This window comes from Carassius carassius, chromosome 43 (genome assembly GCF_963082965.1).
Source record: "Carassius carassius chromosome 43, fCarCar2.1, whole genome shotgun sequence".
In the NCBI taxonomy this organism is placed as follows: Eukaryota; Metazoa; Chordata; class Actinopteri; order Cypriniformes; family Cyprinidae; genus Carassius; species Carassius carassius.
In genome coordinates this window covers 460630-483377 of record NC_081797.1, presented here as the reverse complement: position 1 = coordinate 483377, position 22748 = coordinate 460630, and the positions used below count along the sequence as shown (strand labels likewise).

Here is a 22748-nt window from a genome sequence, read left to right as displayed (position 1 = left end):
CGGAAAAGTTGGGACGTTTTTTAAATTTTAATAAAATGAAAACTAAAGGAATTTCAAATCACATGAGCCAATATTTTATTCACAATAGAACATAGATAACGTAGCAAATGTTTAAACTGAGAAATTTTACACTTGTATCCACTTAATTAGCTCATTTAAAATTGAATGCCTGCTACAGGTCTCAAAAAAGTTGGCACGGGGGCAACAAATGGCTAAAAAAGCAAGCAGTTTTGAAAAGATTCAGCTTGGAGAACATCTAGTGATTAATTAAGTTAATTGATATCAGGTCTGTAACATGATTAGCTATAAAAGCTTTGTCTTAGAGAAGCAGAGTCTCTCAGAAGTAAAGATGGGCAGAGGCTCTCTGAAAAATTGTGGAAAACTTTAAAAACAATGTTCCTCAACGTCAAATTGCAAAGGCTTTGCAAATCTCATCATCTACAGTGCATAACATCATCAAAAGATTCAGAGAAACTGGAGAAATCTCTGTGCGTAAGGGACAAGGCCGGAGACCTTTATTGGATGCCCGTGGTCTTCGGGCTCTCAGACGACACTGCATCACTCATCGGCATGATTGTGTCAATGACATTACTAAATGGGCCCAGGAATACTTTCAGAAACCACTGTCGGTAAACACAATCCGCCGTGCCATCAGCAGATGCCAACTAAAGCTCTATCATGCAAAAAGGAAGCCATATGTGAACATGGTCCAGAAGCGCCGTCGTGTCCTGTGGGCCAAGGCTCATTTAAAATGGACTATTTCAAAGTGGAATAGTGTTTTATGGTCAGACGAGTCCAAATTTGACATTCTTGTTGGAAATCACGGACGCCGTGTCCTCCGGGCTAAAGAGGAGGGAGACCTTCCAGCATGTTATCAGCGTTCAGTTCAAAAGCCAGCATCTCTGATGGTATGGGGGTGCATAAGTGCATACGGTATGGGCAGCTTGCATGTTTTGGAAGGCTCTGTGAATGCTGAAAGGTATATAAAGGTTTTAGAGCAACATATGCTTCCCTCCAAACAACGTCTATTTCAGGGAAGGCCTTGTTTATTTCAGCAGGACAATGCAAAACCACATACTGCAGCTATAACAACAGCATGGCTTCGTCGTAGAAGAGTCCGGGTGCTAACCTGGCCTGCCTGCAGTCCAGATCTTTCACCTATAGAGAACATTTGGCGCATCATTAAACGAAAAATACGTCAAAGACGACCACGAACTCTTCAGCAGCTGGAAATCTATATAAGGCAAGAATGGGACCAAATTCCAACAGCAAAACTCCAGCAACTCATAGCCTCAATGCCCAGACGTCTCCAAACTGTTTTGAAAAGAAAAGGAGATGCTACACCATGGTAAACATGCCCCGTCCCAACTATTTTGAGACCTGTAGCAGAAATCAAAATTGAAATGAGCTCATTTTGTGCATAAAATTGTAAACTTTCTCAGTTTAAACATTTGCTACGTTATCTATGTTCTATTGTGAATAAAATATTGGCTCATGTGATTTGAAAGTCTTTTAGTTTTCATTTTATTAAAATTTAAAAAACGTCCCAACTTTTCCGGAATTCGGGTTGTAATTTTCATGATTCTTCATCTTAGTATGTGAAGAAAATGAAGCATTTGTAATAATAACAAAAAGCACATTCTCATTTCCATGTATTTTATTTTTTGGCAATTATTCACAAGGTGATTCTCTTTATTACTGTAACAAATCAACTGTAATACAATAATTTTATTACTTTTATAGTAATAAAGATATTTACCTATATATATATATATATATATACAAAAATTGTTAAAAACATTTATACGTAAATATGTATTATGTATATTTATTTATATGTAGTACATAGTGGTCTTAAAAATGTGCTGTATATTCCTAATAAATATTTTAAAGGCATTTATTCATAAATATGTTTTTAATTTAACTTAATTTATTTATTTCGCTAAATTTATCCTCAAATTTGCATGACCATAATTCATTCATTCATTCAATTATCCCCATTATTAATATGTATAGGAATGTAATTTCCTCCGCAGAATTAGCATAAAACATTTTATCTATTTATTTAGCTCATTATTCACAATGGTGATTCTATTTAATAAAAGCCACTAATTACAGTGATTTAATGTTATACAGTAATAAGAATATTTCCTTATAAAAGTAAGGCAACAATGCAATCGAAATGTTTCATTAAAAAACTGGCTTTTTTAAAAATATGTACAATATTTAATAGTTATTAATTTGCTGAGAAAGTTCTAGTGTGGTAGTAGGTCATCAGGTCATCTTTTCTCCTCGTGGTCTATCTTCTGTCGCTCTTCAGCTCCGTCTGAGATGACGCTCACTATCCTGTCTCAACACACTGTTTTCTGCAGCACGGCATCGCTCATGTTCACCAGAGTTTAATCAAGGCCAGGCTGGTTAATAGCCATGTCAACTACCAATCCTATTAACCCCTGACTGACTAATAGAACTAGTTAAGGCCTGGAAGGAAAACAGAGAGCAACATGATAAATGAAATCAAGCTGCCCGTCTGAGTCATGACCCCTTGACCTGCTGGACACATCTGGGCTTCTGGTCACATGACACGCAGGAAAACACAGAAAATAATTTACTGTGTCACTAAAGGATTGATTTGCATTCTTTTAATTTTGAACTGTACATTAACATGTATGCATTTATCCAAAGCAAATTATAAGTAGGGATGTAACGATATTGACGATATCGCGCTATCGCGGTGGTAAACGTGTCTCGATATCGTCGTGGTTGGGTTACAATATTAAAAGGACAGGTGTCCGTCAAAAAGCAAGAGGAATAAACACAGTCCCGTGGAACAAATCATTGTTAACTACATAGACCATGATCCTTTGCACTGCATCGTCACAACAACCGTTGTTAAGCCAATAGGATTGCACGCTGTCCACACAAGCTCACAGCAAGCCAGCATGGCCGACAGCGATACTTGTAAGGATGAAAAAAACAAAACCAAAGTTGAGATTGTGCCTGCCCCTGCAGCTTTTAAATCAGATGTCTGGAAACATTTTGGTTTCGCCGTGTCAAAAAACGTCATTTTTTTTACAGATTTTTTTTCTTTCTTTTCAGTTTTTTTAACTTGATCTTTGTTTGCACTTAAAGGGAATTCCCTATTGTTTACAATTGTTCTAGTTGCTCCTTAACTTTGAACATTGCACAGAAGCATCAGTTATGCAACCAAATATTACTATACAGAATATTGATGTTCCTGACTACAACTTGCACTTTAAAAGCACTACGTGATCAGCGTTTTATGTTGTCATGGATCCATAAATACAACAATAAATTGCCTGTTGACTGGCAAAAGCAGAATAAGTGTCAGCATTTTTTCGCTATTATCATCACAAACACTATCGTGAGCTATTTAACAATACCGTGAGCTTTTCCACAATATCGCAATAAATATTGTACCGTGAGGTCAACATCGAAATCGTATTGTACCGTGAGATTTTGATATCGTTACATCCCTAATTATAAGAGCCAACAATATGTGTAATATATAATGCAGGTTTATTTGACAACTATATAGCAAAAAAAGCTAGAGAAGAGCGGAATGTGAATAATAATAAATACATTTTATTAGTAGTATTTGGATTTGATATTCATACCAATTATATTAAATTATATCATTTTTAATTTATTAAAATGTATTTTATATTACATTATTTATATATTTTAATTTGACATTTATAATACTATAATCTTTTTTATATATATAATTATTTTTAAATTAAATTATATTATATCATATTAAATGTAATTATTAAAGTTATTAATTACACTGGCAGTGGTTGAGGAGCGACCCCTCATATGATTGTATGAATGCACAGTAATACACAATAAAGCACTATATAAAAGCATCATTCATTCAGTCATTCATATCATGATATTTATATATGTTATTATTTATTCATATTACAAAAAAAAATGTTTAAATGTTTACAATTTTAAAACAATTATAAAATTGTTATATTCAATTATTAACAAGGTACTTATTTAAATATGTGTTTTTGTTCATGCATTGCTTACGTGAAAACCATACACCATGTGATTATGTAAATTAGGCATGCATGCATATGTGTCTCAGCTCCAGATGAATATATTTCACTAGTTCATTCTGGGTCCATCAGGGATCCAGCTCAACACAGAGATCACAGATCGTCTAGCTCACAGGAGTCTGTGTCTGATGGACTGCAGGCCGCTGGGGATTGATGCTCTCTTATTAGAACAAGCGTCCAGCAGGAGCGGTGTTAAATACTCCTTCATCACGGCCGCTCCTGACGTATTCCTGCGGTCTGTGAATGCACACTCAGTGCTTTCTGATTCTCTCGGGGCAGACGCAAGCGGCCCGTAAACGCTACTCAGATCAGAACTATTAGCTGGATTAAACAGGACGGCTGTGTCTCGTGGCAGAAACATGCACCGAGATCATTTGTGTAATGCACACTGACAGAAGAAAGAGACTAGAGCTCAGAATAAAACTGCCATCCATCATGGAGCAAACACCCTCCAGCGTCACAACACACACAAGAGTACACACTCATTCCTAAAACACAATCAGTCAGATCTGATCCTGCTGAAAGCTACAAACACATCAGCATTTAGAGCCTAAACTCTGAAAAGCATGCACACTGTGTTTTCTTGTGCACAGACTGTGTTCAGTGCACTACATACTAAATAAGCAAATAATACGAGTAAAACAATAAGCATTTACGCAATGAAACATAAGTATCAGCTGTACACAAAGTGACCTAAAAACCAGTCTTATAGGTCAGTTTTGGGATATTGAGATTTCTACATCATCTGAAGCTGAATAAATCATCTCTCCATTGATGTGTGGTTTGTTCGGAGGACAATGTTAGTCTGAGATACAACTATTAGAAAATCTGAGGGAGCAAAAAAATCTAATCTTTAAAGTTGTCCAAGTTAAGTTTTTAGCAATGCATATTACTAATCAAAAATTAAGTTTTAAGATATTTGAGGTAGGAAATTTACTAAATATCTTCAAGAAACATGATCTTTACTTAATATCCTAATGATTTTTGGCATAAAAGAATGGTATAGCTACAAATATACCCCAGAGACTTAAGACTGCTTTTGTGCTGCAAGGTCAAATTTGGTTTTGGACCATTAAAAATCAGAGAAAGAATTCTACATTCTGCACATAGAGCCACGCATGTGTGTGACTGAACCATATGTGACCTTAAAAATTAAAATACCCAATTAAAAAGATTGTTAAGAGCCAGGATCTAAAGTCATAATGATAACACTTTAATACTTATCGAGTTAAAGGCATGCAAACTTTGGCACTAAGACAGGTGTGTTTTACACTCGTTTGACTCGAAACAAGATAGATTTCTAGTTTCATCACTATTTATTCTTTAGACATTAGTATCAGCTTATGCAAAGTGACCCACGTTTGGTTTTAGAGTGAAAACATGAAGCTGCTCTGACCTCCATGTGTCCGTGGAACTGAACCATGTTGGGCCTTGAGAACGAAAAAACCAAACGAAGACTTTAAAACCCATATTCTAAAAGGATATTAAAATATCTTTAATACTTCTTAAGTCACAGGCATGCAACATTTGGCAGAAAAGCTGTGAAATGTGTTAATATTGAGCTACAAATATTGCTAAAATCTACAGATTTTACTAACAGACCTAGCAATCTCTGTGAAGATAAAATATGATGCTGCCTTCTTTCTCAAGTCATTTTTAGCCCCTAATAAACTGGGCTCTGAATCAAGTGAAAATGGTCATTTTTACCCATCTCTACAAAATAGTTAATTTACATGCATGACATTTAATATTTTGGCTTTCTTCTCCATTTCATCAAAACTCTTATTTTTATAATGGGTCTGAGTCAGCTCAGACTCAACTCTTTGCAGTCGGATTTGAAAAGCCAATAAAAGATGGAAAAATAAAGATTACATTAATTTTTTACATTAATATCGCTTCCTGTTTATTCACCATACTTTAAGAAGATTAAAAATTAAATGCATTGCATTATGGGATACAGTATTCCTTTTGCATACTGTACACTGTATACAATACATACAATTCCATTTGCAGTAACAGTAAGAGTATGGGCATTCAAAGGAACATTTAGGCTTTTAAAATGAGCTGCTGGGGTGTAAATATTACTTTCACCGACAACAAATATAATTCTTCACTAAATAATGTGATGCATCATCAAGTGTGAAATTTGCAATTGCAAAGTGACGGGTTCAGCTCTCTCAGCAAAGACACTAACAGAATAAAGAAGCAAGGCCTATATCAATTCACTTTGGATTAAAGCACCTGCCAAATGCATAAATGTTTCATGCAAAACTCTACTTTGATCAAGCTCTGCATGCACAATATTTCATTCTTCCAATTGTCTTGGTGAATTATCCACGGTCTCTGCTGAAGCGGCTGTGTGTTCCTCCTTTAGAGAGCGGCATGAATTTATGCGCAAATACTTTATAGTGAAGCTGAGCTGACCAGCAGTCTCACACACTGCTCATATCAATGAGATTCAACACACTCACAATAACTGCATTTACACACATAAAACTCTCATCTCTCAAACTGCAAAGGAATAGAAAGTTCCATAGAGGTTTTCTTACCGTTGCATTTGCTGCTGGATTTATGCAAACTAGTGCACAAAACTACTGGAATCACCAAACACACGACAAAATAATTTCTCTTTTCTTTAATCTTACAATTCATGCTTTTTTCCTCATAGGATTCTGAAAAATTATATATATATATATATATATATATATATATATATATATATATATATATATATATATATATATATATAATTTATTTATTTATTTATTTTTCTAGCATTTTTGAGTTTACATCTCATAATTATGACTTTGTTTCTGACACAGGATAAAAATTGCAACTTTTTTATATCACAACTCAATTATAAGATTACACACACAATTCTCTGAATTCTCTGAGTTTATTTCACAATTTGGAGACCAAAAATCTGAATTGTAAGATATAAACTCATATTCATGTCTGAATTGCAATATTTAAACTTTTTATAAAAAAAAACATCCAGAAAACAAGACTAAATATATTTATTCATATTGTCAAAAAATAAACCTTAATTTGAGAATCTGGAAAACCAAACAGAAATACTAAGAAAGAAAGAAATCTTTTTTCATAACATTTTTCCTGCGTTTGTGCACAATTGCACTTTAAAATTACGGGATCAAAACCCAAAAACAGATTCTAGCTTCTTGTTTCTAACACAGAATTAATAAATAGAATATATATTTTAATTAGTTTTATCTTTTCTTGCAATTGCACGATTATACCTTCAGACTTTTCTTCTAACAATTTTGCCCCCCCCCCCACCCAGAATATATCTGTATAGTATGTATATATCTCTAGTTAAAGAGAAGATTCTCAGTAAGCAGAAACTAAGGTTAGAGGTTTGTATGGATCACAAGAACTAACTGGAAGCAATGGTTAGCAAACAGAACAAGCATTCATTCAAAAATATTAGACATGAACCATGAATTACACAGACAATAAACCATGACAATATTGTTGTAATACGTTTTCATTAAATCTCTTCAGTCCTGTCATTGAGTTTGTGTCTCTGATTACAGCTGATAAGGAGTAAAATCAATGCGTGGTAAATCATTAAATGTCCCCATGATCACAGCTAACAGTAAATCAATGAGCAAACGCAGAATTATCACGTCCCTAAACAAGCATGAGCGCGTGACAGACAGCTTCAACACTCACAGCTCGTGTCTCACTCAGTCTTAACATGAACACATGAGTATCACACGCTCACATCATCACGACCGGACGCTAATGTTACAGCTCTGACCTACAGACAGATCAACAAAAATCAACCACTTATCTAATAATTCAATGACTGATAATAATAATAATAATATCAACAACAACAATACATGTGTCTTGAGCAGTAAATCATCATATTTTCATGATTTCTGAAGATCATGTGACACTGAAGACTGGAGGAATGATGCTGAAAATACAGCGGAGCATCACAGAAATACATTACACTTTAACACAGATTCACACAGAACACAGATGATTTAAATGGTCCAAATATTTCACAATATTACTGCTTTTCATGTATTTTGCATCAAATAAATGCATGTTTGGTGAGCAGAAGAGACTTCTTTAAAAGACATTAAAATCTTACGGCTCAAAAACTCTTGACTGGTACATGAGTCAAATATATGTGTAACAGTGTGTATTTATGCAATAAAAACATATATTGCATGTACGATATGTTGCTTTCTCATCAAATCTTCAAATTCACATCCAAGCAGCTGAACTGAACACACTCTAAAGGGTCAGACCATCACAAAATGACATTTGAAAACATCTGAATTCATTCACATGGTGTATGTCCATGTATTTCCTAATATGCCATTTATGCCATTTGGATGTGAATTATGCAGCCAAGTGATGATATCTCAGATCATTATTTAGTTTTGTGCAAACTTCATATAGACAAAATTGTAAATTTTACTTCTTGTTACAAGTATGGAAGAACCATCACTTCTACCACAAAAGACTGCTTTTTAAGTTATCTTCCTGATGTATCCAAATTCCTTAGCATATCCAAAACCTCAGAACAACTTGATGATGTAACAGAAACTATGGACTCTCTCTTTTCTAGCACTTTAAATACAGTTGCTCCTTTACGCTTTAAAAAGCATTAAAAACTGCTAGATCAGATTACTTTTCTTCTCTTTTAGAAGAAAACAAACATAACCCCAGGTATTTATTCAATACAGTGGCTAAATTAACGAAAAATAAAGCCTCAACAAGTGTTGACATTTCCCAACACCACAGCAGTAATGACTTTATGAACTACTTTACTTCTAAAATCAATACTATTAGAGATAAAATTGCAACCATTCAGCCGTCAGCTACAGTATCACATCAGACAGTGCACTATAGACCCCCTGAGGAACAGTTCCACTCATTCTCTACTATAGGAGAGGAAGAATTGTATAAACTTGTTAAATCATCTAAACCAACAACATGTATGTTAGACCCTATACCATCTAAGCTCCTGAAAGAGGTGCTTCCAGAAGTCATAGATCCTCTTCTGACTATTATTAATTCCTCATTGTCATTAGGATATGTCCCCAAAACCTTCAAACTGGCTGTTATTAAGCCTCTCATCAAAAAACCACAACTTGACCCCAAAGAAATAGTTAATTATAGACCAATCTCGAATCTCCCTTTTCTGTCCAAGATACTAGAAAAGGTGGTATCCACACAATTATATTCCTTCTTAGAGAAAAATGGTATATGTGAGGATTTCCAGTCAGGATTTAGACCGTATCATAGTACTGAGACTGCTCTCCTTAGAGTTACAAATGATCTGCTCTTATCATCTGATCGTGGGTGTATCTCTCTATTAGTTTTATTGGATCTTAGTGCTGCGTTTGACACAATTGACCACAACATTCTTCTGCATAGACTTGAATACTTTGTTGGCATCAGTGGAAGTGCATTAGCATGGTTTAAATCGCCATCAGTTCGTAGCAGTGAATGAAGATGTATCCTATCGATCACAAGTGCAGTATGGAGTACCTCAAGGCTCAGTACTAGGGCCGCTACTCTTCACGCTTTATATGTTACCCTTGGGAGATTTCATCAGGAAACATGGTGTTAGCTTTCACTGTTATGCTGATGATACTCAGCTCTATATTTCTTCGCAGCCCGGTGAAACACACCAATTTGAAAAACTAATGGAATGCATGGTCGATATAAAAAACTGTATGATTAGTAATTTCTTACTGCTAAATTCTGAAAAAACAGAGGTGTTAATTATAGGACCTAAAAACTCTGCTTGTAATAACCTAGAACACTGTCTAAGACTTGATGGTTGCTCTGTCAATTCTTCGTCATCAGTTAGGAACCTAGGTGTGCTACTTGATCGCAATCTTTCCTTAGAAAGCCACGTTTCTAGCATTTGTAAAACTGCATTTTTCCATCTCAAAAATATATCTAAATTACGGCCTATGCTCTCAATGTCAAATGCAGAAATGTTAATCCATGCATTTATGACCTCAAGGTTAGATTATTGTAATGCTTTATTGGGTGGTTGTTCTGCACGCTTAGTAAACAAACTACAGCTAGTCCAAAATGCAGCAGCAAGAGTTCTTACTAGAACCAGGAAGTATGACCATATTAGCCCGGTCCTGTCAACACTGCACTGGCTCCCTATCAAGCATCGTATAGATTTTAAAATATTGCTTATTACTTATAAAGCCCTGAATGGTTTAGCACCTCAGTATTTGAATGAGCTCCTTTTACATTATAATCCTCTACGTCCGCTACGTTCTCAAAACTCAGGCAATTTGATAATACCTAGAATATCAAAATCAACTGCGGGCGGCAGATCCTTTTCCTATTTGGCGCCTAAACTCTGGAATAACCTACCTAACATTGTTCGGGAGGCAGACACACTCTTGCAGTTTAAATCTAGATTAAAGACCCATCTCTTTAACCTGGCATACACATAACATACTAATATGCTTTTATTATCCAAATCCGTTAAAGGATTTTTAGGCTGCATTAATTAGGTAAACCGGAACCAGAAACACTTCCCATAACAACCTATGTGCTTGCTACATCATTAGAAGAATGGCATCTACGCTAATATTTGTCTGTTTCTCTCTTATTCCGTACGTATCCAGACCAGATGGTGGATCAGCACCTAGAAAGGACCTCTAAATCCCTGAAAGACAGCGGAGACCAGGACAACTAGAGCCCCAGATACAGATCCCCTGTAAAGACCTTGTCTCAGAGGAGCACCAGGACAAGACCACAGGAAACAGATGATTCTTCTGCACAATCTGACTTTGCTGCAGCCTGGAATTGAACTACTGGTTTCGTCTGGTCAGAGGAGTAACCCCAGAGTGCAGTCTGGATGATGGGGCAGGGCGACACTTCGAGGCGGAGCGTCCCCCGCCTTTGACATTTTGCTCCGAGCCAGCAGGGGGCAGTTTGCGTTGAAATAAACAGAACGGTGGCAACTGCAGCAGCAGAGTAATAACGCTATTCCATGTTGATTGCATGAGGTGATTAAAAGTGGTTGTGTAAATATCTTATAATATTAAATGCGATGTTCGATCATTTATTTATCCATGGTACGTTCAATTTGAATAATTATTGTTAATAATTGTTATAAATTGCTCATTTTATTGTTCTTTGTGGATTTTAACAGTACACTCTGTACATGGCTTTAGTTCTTAGGTTGATTTTACAGAGGTATGCCATTACATTTGTCAAGTTATTTGAACAGACATGCATGATTATTGTGTGTATATTATTATTATTATTTTTCAGGATGACATGATCAGGAGGTGGTGGTGTTCTGTTCTCCTCCTGGACAGCTTCACTCCGCAAATGTATGTAGCTGTTTGAATGTTGCTACATGAAACATTACTCTGTACTATATCTAGCAATATACCTAGCTCTTGACATTTGTTCTTTTAGAGCTCAACCACTGAGGGGAGGAACTTCACCATTCAAAAGACAGTGTCTCCAGGCAGAGTCCAGCAAAGCAGGTTATTTGTGCACATACATTCATTAAGATCTAATCATTACATGTGTGTACATGCAGAGGTATTTTAGTTATTACAGCTACATAGTTGTTCAGATATGAAATTGGGATTATGTACAAGTACTATATTGGTCAACACCGTGGATTATTTCATATATAGCTATCAGTTAACATCAGCATCAAAGACATTTAAAAACATTTAATCTTAATTCATTTTCAGACAGCAGCGAGTGTTTTAAATAACTTCTGTTTGCGATCTAATGTGGATTTTGTTCACCATATAAGACAGAAATATTTATATTCAATGTAAAAGATCTTCATGTGGATCATGCATACAAATATATGCAAATATCTCACTGGATTATTACAATTAATGGCAAAATGAATGTGTGGAAATGTAAACTAATATATCCCACTGACACACTACAACAAAAGATATAAATAATTGGCTTAAAACTATTTTTTTCAATGTGAAAATACTAACATGCCTAATACTTCTGCACAGTACTGTATATATTAACATTTTATTAGTGGTATTATAAAAGAATGAGTATGCAGTTGTGACAATCTATAGAGTTTGTTTAAAGCAAGGTTATCTGTAGTCAGTGTTTATATAATGTTTAATAACTTTTATATGCATGTATAAATAAACCTATGTATGTTTTTGATTCAACAGCTTCCCCTGGAAATCCTCAGTGAAGTTATTTTGTCAGCGGGTGACTGCATATTTGACACTGTCTCTTGTTTGCAGATGGTTTAGGGATGTGGTCACTCAAGAAGTTTTCCGGAAAGCGGCACACTTTGCCTGGCTAGACAGTAAGATTTCCCCCTGTTTAATGCTCATTCTCCAATTAAACTATGTAGTATGAGGCTGTTAAACTTTTTTTATTATTATTATTATCTTTCCTGTATTTTGTCTTTACACTATAAGTTGTGGCCAACTGGAAGAATTGTCCTCCTGTCTACCAGAACGAGTTCAGACGGATGTACAGCATCAGGGAATGCTTGCAGTGCAGAGCCCTTTTCAAGTTTAACCCACCAGGGTACAGGGAAGAGGCCGGCGTGGTGATCTTCGGGGCTTTTGTTCACAGGATTTTGTTCCAAGGACTGAAACACATTTGTGTGCATAGGCGTCGATACCGTGGGTGCTCCGGGGCTCGAGCACCCACGGAAAATACCGAGCACCCACGGAAAATGAGCACCCACGTGTGCCAGTGCCAGACTGCCAGTAGGCTACATTTATTTAAAATTAAACATTGCAGTTGGCGCTATGAAGCGTCTGCCACACTGTGATTGGTTATGTTGTTGTCAGTGACAGTGACATAACCAGTCGCATGCATGTTCCATATCCTATCCACCAATCACAGCGTTTCTGAAAACGTCCCATCCCACACTATACAGTGCCGTGCGAGTATGTAATCATTTACTGCTTTCCGTAATCACTAATCATTAATCAGACTAAAATGGACAGATTTGTTATAAAAAAAACTGCACTGAAGATTTCGGTTTATTTTCTACATTTTGCTTTGGTTAGATTAGGTTTAGATTAAGGATTGTTTTCTTATATTTTGTTCTTTCCTTTGGCGCCGCTTTCCTTCTTTTCCCATTTTATTGTTTGTTTGTTTACATTTTCACCTTGTACATAGCGCACATTATTATTGTTATTTTACTGGATCTAGTGGCTTTGGCTTTTTGTGAATAAACGTCCAGTATTTTTTCTCTTTCAAAGTTTTGTCTGTCATGTTCTTCCACCTCATTTCATACCCAGCAGTACGTTAATATGTAAATGTTACGTTACATTCCCTAGACTCCTTAAAGTTCGTAACAGGGTTTAAATGGGAACATTTTTCTGCTCAAGTATAGGCCTATATACGGTTTAAAAGAGGAAAAACTAATGGACACAAAAGTAGCCTACTTTTGGACAGAATACGAGTTCTTTGTTAAATACATAAAATAAAAAAATATATTTTTAGTCTATATGAATAATGGATTCGAAACCTCAAAGAAAAGCCATGCCACTATCAAAAGAAACCTCGAAACATAAATGAGGTAGACATTCCCAGAAACTCATTATTTTAGTCGCAACAATCGGTTAATGGAAACGCTGTCCTTTCGCAATAGTTTTTTAATCAATATTTACAAAACATTAATTTCCCAAGAAGCTGAACGCATTAGCGGTTACGTGTCAGTTAAACTTTTCATCTCCAATCCTGTTTGTATTTTTGAGAAGTGACGCTGTTGTGTTTGTTTGTATCGGCCGCTGTCCATTAGCCTAAGGTTCTGAAATGCAATATTTTTTGAATAGCCTAGTCTATTTTTTTAATTTTTTAAATGGCGTGCGCCCTTGAGCACCCACGGAGAAAAACATAAATCGGCGCCTATGTTTGTGTGTTAAGTTCATTAAAGGGAAATAGAGAATGAACTGAGATCAACTGGTTTAATGTATTAATTGATGTCATTTAAAGTTAAACTTTGCAGTCTATAATGTTTTAATAAAAAAGCTATGGCAAACACGTGCATGACAACAGGTTACAGTGATTTACATCAGTCTATCATTCTTTAAGGTTTCTCATATTTGATGGTAACATCATTTGCTATGCATTGCTCATAATGAATTCTTAATTTAGTTGTAACAATTCGGTGTAATTTTTCAATTACCAATGATTTTATAAAGTGTTTAAGGGGGTGATTAAATGTATTATGTTTTTATATAGAAGCGGGTAACTACATAAATTCAGGATCAATGAGGTTTTCATTAGTGCAGTTCAGAAAACAAATAACAGAAAGTGACGAGTGTTTAGTTCTTTAGAACCGGTATAGTTCCTTCCTTGCAAAAAGTAACCATGGATTTATTGTAGTAAAAATATTTGTTGGCAAATTAATTACCATGTGCTGTAATTATAAAAACACCATAGTTTAACTATAGTTTTGGTAGCAGAAACATGGTAAATTTTCGTAGGGGCTAAGGGAATGTTTAGTATATTATTCGTGACGTTCTGAGACTGGTGACAATTTGTTACACACACATACATATATATATATATATATATGTGTGTGTATATATAATTTGAATATATAAATCAAGGTACTCCATGACTATCTACATAACCATACTTTGCATTATATTGCGTGTCATTTTCAAAAACCAGCGAGTAATGCCGAGGTAGCGTCTACAGCCGTTGAAGGAGTTATTGTAAATTAGACCATTTATTTCTGTTCTGTTCGTCGTAATCCAAAACTCTATATTTATACGGGATGTTGTGGAAACGCAACAATAAATGCAAAAACACAACATTTATATTCGCTTTTTAATTTATATTAAAAGTTTATTCATCTGAGTGTCTACTTCCGCATTCCAATCCTGCTCACAGCGTCATAATTCTCTATACCAATAAGCTGTAAAATCGTCACTCATCTGTACACCAATAAGCTCATCTTAATCATAAACCAATAACCGCTGAGGTGGGCGGGGCGACACGTGTCGCTCCGCCCCAACGTGTCGCCCCGCCCCATCATCCAGACTGCACTCTGGGCTACTACGGTCAGAGGAGAACTGGCCCCCCAACTGAGCCTGGTTTCTCCCAAGGTTTTTTTCTCCATTCTGTCACCGATGGAGTTTCGGTTCCTTGCCGCTGTCGCCTCTGGCTTGCTTAGTTGGGGTCTCTTCATCTACAGCGATATCGTTGACTTGATTGCAAATAAATGCACAGACACTATTTAACTGAACAGAGATGACATCACTGAATCCAATGATGAACTGCCTTTAACTATCATTTTGCATTATTGACACTGTTTTCCTAATGAATGTTGTTCAGTTGCTTTGACGCAATGTATTTTGTTTAAAGCGCTATATAAATAAAGGTGACTTGACTTGACTTAAAGAAACATGGCTGCTAACTATGTCAAATGCCACTGGTTCTTGAGTATCATGTGAGAGTCAGTCATACAGAGATTTGGAACGACATGAGAGTGAATAAAAGATGACAGAAGATCCAGCAAAGGTTCTTTATCAGCACTGATGGCTCTTTCAATCCTCCAGGGTTCTTTACAGTAGCAAAGCTCATTCAAACAAAGAAAAAGTTTTTTTTTCATTGCAACACACAATCCTCTATGTAACAAAAAATCTAATAGGAAGTGTAATTGAATGCATGGTTTCATTTTAGATGTGAGGCTTTTTGCAATCTGTGTGTGCAATTCTTGGATTTTTGTGTTAACATGTTTTGTTGTTTTGTTTATTTTACTAAAAGAGGCAAAGTTTTGAAAATGTGAATAAACAGTTAAAAAAAGAACTAAAAAATGGTTCTTCTAAAGCATCGCTGCAAAAGTCCCTTTATGAAAGCTTTATTTATTCGAGTGCATTGCTTTAACACTTCTGTTCTCCACTGTGGTTAAACCTGAACTCTCACTAGCTCTTTTCTTGAATTTTTAAAGAGGCGCTCCACTGGGAATCACAATCTCCTGCAAGTGTGGTTGCTTCCATCATCCTGATCTCAAGACATTGAAAAAAAACAAATAACTCAATCTCGGGATTGTTCAAATCGATCCCTAATCCATTCTGCTGCAGGAGCTGAAGCCAAGCTGTGGGTTTATCTACTGGACACAAGGACAGAGCCGTTCATCAGCTCCAGATACCGCTGACGGCCGGAGAGCGATAAGACCAGAGCCGAGCACATCGTCTCCGTCTGGACTGGCACAGGAGCGTCATGCGCTGACAGAGGTCAGACACAGAGTTTATCAGCTCCAGAATCAATATGAGGCAGGTGAATATCCGTCATTTCCAGAAGCTGTTCAACAATCTGCCATAAAACACCAGTGAAAACAGAAGCAGATCATCACAATTAGACCAGATCAACTATAAAACCACTGACCTGAAAACCTGCTGAGATGTTGATTACTGCATGATTTAATAAACCATAAAGACGTCATAACACACCATTACACTAAATGAAAAGATGGATATGAAGACAGACCACCTCACATTCAGTCATAATGTATTTTATGCCGTTAAAACCAGATGAGTCAAACTCTTAATGGTCATTTATATTAATAATGCCTCATATTCTGAAGGAAAAGGTATAATTGTAATAAAGATATCAGCACAATCTTTCAGAACAGAGGGAGACTTTCACAATTATGTTACACTGCAAGACAACATTGCTCTGTATTTTTGTTTCCAATACAAACTCCTTAATATTATTAAATCTGAATATAGTCAAATGGAATATACAAAGATAAAAAGAGTAGAATGGAGTATATACAGTAATAGTTCCATGTAGTATAGAGGGTAAAAAAAGAAGAGTAGAATATAGTAAGATGTAGTATATTATAGCATAAAATAATATAACAGAGTATGAAAAATAAGAGTTCAATTCAGTAGAATAGAGTATATTAGAGTTGAATAGAGTATAAAAGAGAATAACAGAGAAGAATAAAGTAGATTGAGTATAAAAGTGTGGTTCACAGTAGAATTGGTATATTATATTAAAGCTGAATAGAGTAGAATGGAGTACAAAATGTAGAATATAGTAATATAGAATATACTACACTGGCATAATAGAGTAGAAAGGTAGAATGGAGTATACAAAGAGAAGATACACTTAGGATTAAAATATAGTAGAATGGAGTATATTAGAGTTGAATTTAGTAGAATGGAGTGTAAACGGGTAGAATAAAGTAGAATAGAGTAAAACGGAAAATACGAGAGTAGCTTAAAAGAGTAGAACAGAATAGAATGGCAGGTTAAATAGTGTAGAATTTAGTTAAATTGAATAAATTAGATTTGAATATAGTAGAACAGAGTATAAAAGAGATAGAACAGAGAAGAATAAAGTAGAATGGGGTATAAACAGTAGAATGTAGTAGAATGAAATAGAATTTAACAGAGTAGAATGTAGTATGAAAGAGAATAACATAAAATAGCACAGAATAGAGTATAAAATGGTAAAATAGAGTAGAATGTAGTATAACAGAGTAGAATATTGAAAATAAGAGTGTATAAGAGTTGAATAGAGTAGAAATGTATAAAAAAGAGAAGAACAGAGCAGACAGGAGAATAAAAGGTTAGAATAGTGTAGAATATAGCACACAGAATAATACTGAAGCATGGAGCATCGAGTAGATTATAGAAATAAAATGAAGTATATTAGAGCTGAATAGAGCAGAAAGGTGTATATACGCAGGTTGAAGAGTAGAATGGAGTGCAGTAGATTATAGTATAATAAAGCGCATTAGAGTTGAATATAGTAGAATGGAATATTAAGTATACTGGAAAAAAATATTTTTTTGTTAAGTGGTTGCAATCAATTTATTTTATCTATATTTAAATAAACTAAGTTCAATGATTTACTTTCAGCAAAAATTGTTTATTTAAATGTAGCTAAAATAAATTGATTGCAACCACTTACCATAAAGAAAAAAAAAAAAAAGAAATTCAATTCAATAAATCATTTTTTTTCGAGAGAGACCCTTCACCTTGCTTCTCCAGTACATGTATCTGACTCAAGATGTTGTGGTTTCTGCATTAGAATAGTGATCTTAGTAAACATGACTAAATAAGTTTACTCTGATTTACAGACTTCAGTTTCAGGTTTGTAAAGCTGATGTACTGTATTACGGTCCACAGTAATGAAGTGCTGCTAATGAGCTGTCACACATAATTCACAGACTCCCGTCCTCTAATTGCTAATTAGAAAATGTGGAGGAGTTCTAAATGAGCTAAAGCCTAGCGGGCCGTTTGTCACAAGCAGCCACGTCCTCTGATTAACTTCAATCAGTTAAAGAACATGAGATGAGCAGTGATGCTATCAGTGGCATGAGCTCAGATCTGCATGTGATGCAGGAAGTGAGTGACGCTGGATCAGCAGAGATATCCTGTGTTTCCTGCTTCAGTGAGGAAGAGATCTGAGCATCTGATCAGCTGTCCGAGGATCAGGACGAACACAAACACATCCCAACACTGCCCAACTCAAGGAAAGAGTAAACTGCTGCTAATCAAGATACTAAATAAAGAGTCAAATAAACAATACAACTTAAAAGAAGTTAATAATGAATTAAAAAAAATACTGCTCTACAAATACACATGCATATCGCAGTCAAGTCTCTTAACTTCTTATACAAAACAGGGTTACTATTGTTAACTTAAAAACGAACAAAAAAGTATTACTTCAAATAGAATAAACATTAACTGAAATAAAATGAGAAATAAAAACATTTTATTTCAGCTAGTTGCAAAGGCAAGATTTCAGTTTTTTTTAATTTACATACTAAAATAAATAAAACTAGAACATTATAAAAAAATAACAATAAAAATGACGAGCACAACAAAATTCCAACTTTAACTAAAATTCAACTCAAACCTGAAAATATATATATAAAAAATAACTCAAAATATTAAATATACTGTATATCAGTGATTATAAAATAACACTTGTGCAGAAATATTCCTCTCAAGATGTCAACCAAAGATCCTTCAGAAATAAAAACATTTCTACCAGAGCAGCAGAAGTGTTTGTCTCACAGTCCTGCGTTAGTCCTGGACTCCTCCGAGATAAATCCACAGAAGTGACTGTAAACCCATCAGACATCAGACCAATCCCTGCATCATCTGTACAGTATCATTCAGTATTAGATGTTTTACTAGATTGACTCCATTTACCCAGGATGCTGCTCTCTGGAACTTCCTTAAAAGTCCCCTGCACTTCCTGCTGTGGAGGAAATAGAAAACAACCTCATTTACTCCCTATAAACTTCACATTCTGCAGCACATACAGGGAGAAAGACATCGATACTTTTTATTTTCAATTTTATTTTCTTTCTGTTTATTTATTTCTTTTATCTATTTTATTTTATTTATTTATTTTTTGGCTGATTTATTTTTATTTGATCTCATTCTGTTTTTTTCTTCTTCTTCTTTTTTTTTTTAAATCAAGTTTGATTTAGTTTCCATGTCTAATTTATTTACATTTTATCTAATTTAGTTTTTTTTTCTTCTGTTTCTATTTTATCCAGTTATTTTTCTTGTGCTTCTTTGATGTCTATTTTGTTTCCCGCTGCAGGCCAAGTGGCTAAAGGTGAATATGAATCTTAATGCTTCTTTCTGGGTCATTTACACTTCGAACTATATTTTATTCATAAAACAGGAAGCATAATGTGGAACAACTGCTGAGTTTTCATGTGTGGACTGAGATAAAGGCATTTCTGAACACTAAAGATGAACTTCCACATCTGAGAGCAATGAAATATAAACACACTTTCAATTCCACATTTTCAAATGCTAGTAAATTACACAAATAGAAATGCAAGTGACACATTCAATTGGGAAATGTTTAAGTAGAAAGACAATGATCTTTTAACAATCATTTATGTTTCCTCATGTTTTTGCTTGAAGCTTTTCCACAAAATGTTTGTTTGTGAACAGCGACTTAATGCGTCATTTATGAGGGGCGGAGCCTGAGCTTTGACTGGCACCTGAACAGCCAATCAGCAGCCAGTATTACAAACAGCCGAGCATTATGACCTGAAACGAGTCTTAAAGAGTGTGATGATAGGGCATGAAGTCATAACTTCTTTATTTATTCCGAACCTCCTCTCATAGCAAACTATTCATGCAATCTCACTGTCCTGCCACTGCAACCCAAAGCAATTAGCTCCACGTCTTATGAGCTTCCATCCATCTCTCTGTCCTATTGCTATGGCAACCCTTGGCAATGAAACTCATAAGTTAAGCAGATATTTGGTCTGTGACGTGGCTTATGGCACTTATGATTCCAGCGTGACCAAAACAAACGGAAATTAAGTCAAATTAAATTTTCTGAAGCTGGAGTCTCCTAATGCAGAACAGCACATGAAATATGAAAAATCATTGCACTTTACATTGATTTTATTAAATGGACATTTTAATTCAGTTTACATATAAACATTTACAGTGTAAAAAAAATGATATGATCAGTAAGTCAAGGCAACTTGGTATTATTTCACATTAGACTGTAGATGAATTCAGCTCACTGTATTATACTGGTCAAAGTGGGCGGAGCTTCTGCTAGATGCTCTAATCTGATTGGTCAGCCAGAGTTTCTGAAAATATGATCACATAAATGGTCAACTTAAATATATATTAAATATTATGTATATACTTAAATATGAAAACCATGTAAAAATGAATCGGAGTCATAAATAAACGTATATGCATCATGAAAGCTGAATTGATGTCGACTGATATAAAGGCTGTATGTGTCATTGACTGCAGATGGATGACGTGATTTCTTCAGAAACACTGCTGTACTGTACAGACAAATCACACGGCGCTCAGTCAGATCTTCTCTTTTATGGCTGGACCGCGGAGAGATTGATTCGTTTTCTTTGTTAACCTTGATAAGGACGAGCGGCGTCTCTGTACGGTTTATTGGGTATTTCGTCATATTGCTGTTGCTGGCAACTTATAAAATCAATAATGCACTGTTTCGACAACATGAAGCACTTCACATAATGCAGCTGTCATAAAAACACTCCTCTGTGTATTTGCTTTATTCTATCAATCAGATTCACCAATAAACCAATACTGAAGCATTCTCTCTTAATTGGGTATCATTCTGTTGCCACATAGCATGCATTTCAAGCATTACACACCATTATTCTTCATTCAATAGCATTAGACTCTGGCTTGTTTACTTGTTTACTTGAAATATTTTTGATTTAATGCAGGAACACTAATTGAAGATAAAAACAAGAATAAACTGAACTGATCTGAATAATGGCATTATTGTCTCTGTTTGGTTCATAACTGATGAATTTCACACCATGAACTCTCTTATTTTTCTGTCTATTACTGTGAAGCTGCTTTGAGATGATGCTCTATAGAAATAAATGTGTTTATTTTTGCACATTGTCAATATTATTGCAGTTAATAAAATGAAAAGAATGCTACTGTATGGTTTGTCTATTGAGTTAAATAGAATTGAACAAAAACATTACATTTGAATCAGTTCTTCATATTGGTTATTGGACATTTAAACATATACAAATAATCAGCATCAGTAATGTCCCAACATGAAGAAATCATAATTCATCATCAGACATGTGAGCCTAGCTAACCAAAATAAAAATAACAAAAACGTTACCATTTAGTTGCGCAAATGTTATTTTAAAATGTTTAAAAAATGTTATTTTTCTTGGTGATGTGACCCTTAAGGGAACATGTTCTGCAGTCGTTATGGAAACGTTACATTTGAATATTCCCTAAACATTCTGAAACAAGAAAAAAAAAAAAAAGCCTCTAGAAAAATTTTGAGAAATTAACTTTGAATAAATGTTATGATAATGTTTAAATAACAAAAAATAAAACACAGTAAAATTCTAGTAAAAATAATCAAGGTATGTTCATTAGTATATTTAATATTTTCCATTTACATGCATGCATGCATTAATAAAACAAGTTCCATTTTATTGAATCATTTAACAAACATTTTGGGAATAAACTAGACTTTTACTGATGTTTGTTTATAACGCTGAGAGAAAGTTTCCTCTCTGTTCGTGGTGTAATGATTTTTGAGCGATCATACTGAATAAACTGAAACAGAAAGCATCAGGACAAGCACTAAAGCAAACACTGTACTCTGTGAAAGCAGCTTCTGTCCTAATAAAAGAGCGAAATGTGTTTCATAAACCGCCTCGTCTCAGCGGCTCGCTGAATGTTAGCACAGGGACTCGAGTCACGCTCACAATAAAGCCTCACTTTGCATGAAATCGTTCCTTAATAGCTGCAATTAATTCAATATAGAGTGCTTTACACCGCAACTTCAATCTAATTACTGACTCTTAAATAACAGCTTTATATGAGAGCGTCACACACAGAGATGAGTTTACGACTGCTGCTGCTGAAGAAGAGTGTGTGGCATACTTTAAAGAGAATTTGTATGCGCTGTTTACATTCTAAGCATTTAATTGTTTGTCTAGAGATTATTTGTCAATTTCATATAAACCAAGATTAAAGTATATTTATTTAGCAAATGCATATTCTTATAAGATATTCTACCAAACAAACTGATATTTAAGATGAACAACAATGTAATTTACAAACAGAGCTTCTGAAATACAGACACTGAACAAAATTAAAATGCAACACATTTGTTTTTGCCCCCATTTTTCTTGATCTG

The 22748-nt window shown here is 34.9% G+C and overlaps 2 long non-coding RNA genes across 2 annotated transcripts in view; both read left to right on the top strand.

Moving 5' to 3' along the window:
* LOC132124901 (uncharacterized) overlaps positions 1–22748 on the top strand; it is a 326429-nt gene that overhangs the window by 209220 nt on the left and 94461 nt on the right. The window lies entirely within an intron of this gene.
* LOC132125397 (uncharacterized) lies at positions 11829–14276 on the top strand. Its single transcript, XR_009426908.1, has 3 exons — positions 11829–12414; positions 12530–12730; positions 13995–14276. It is a non-coding gene; the product is annotated as an uncharacterized LOC132125397 (long non-coding RNA).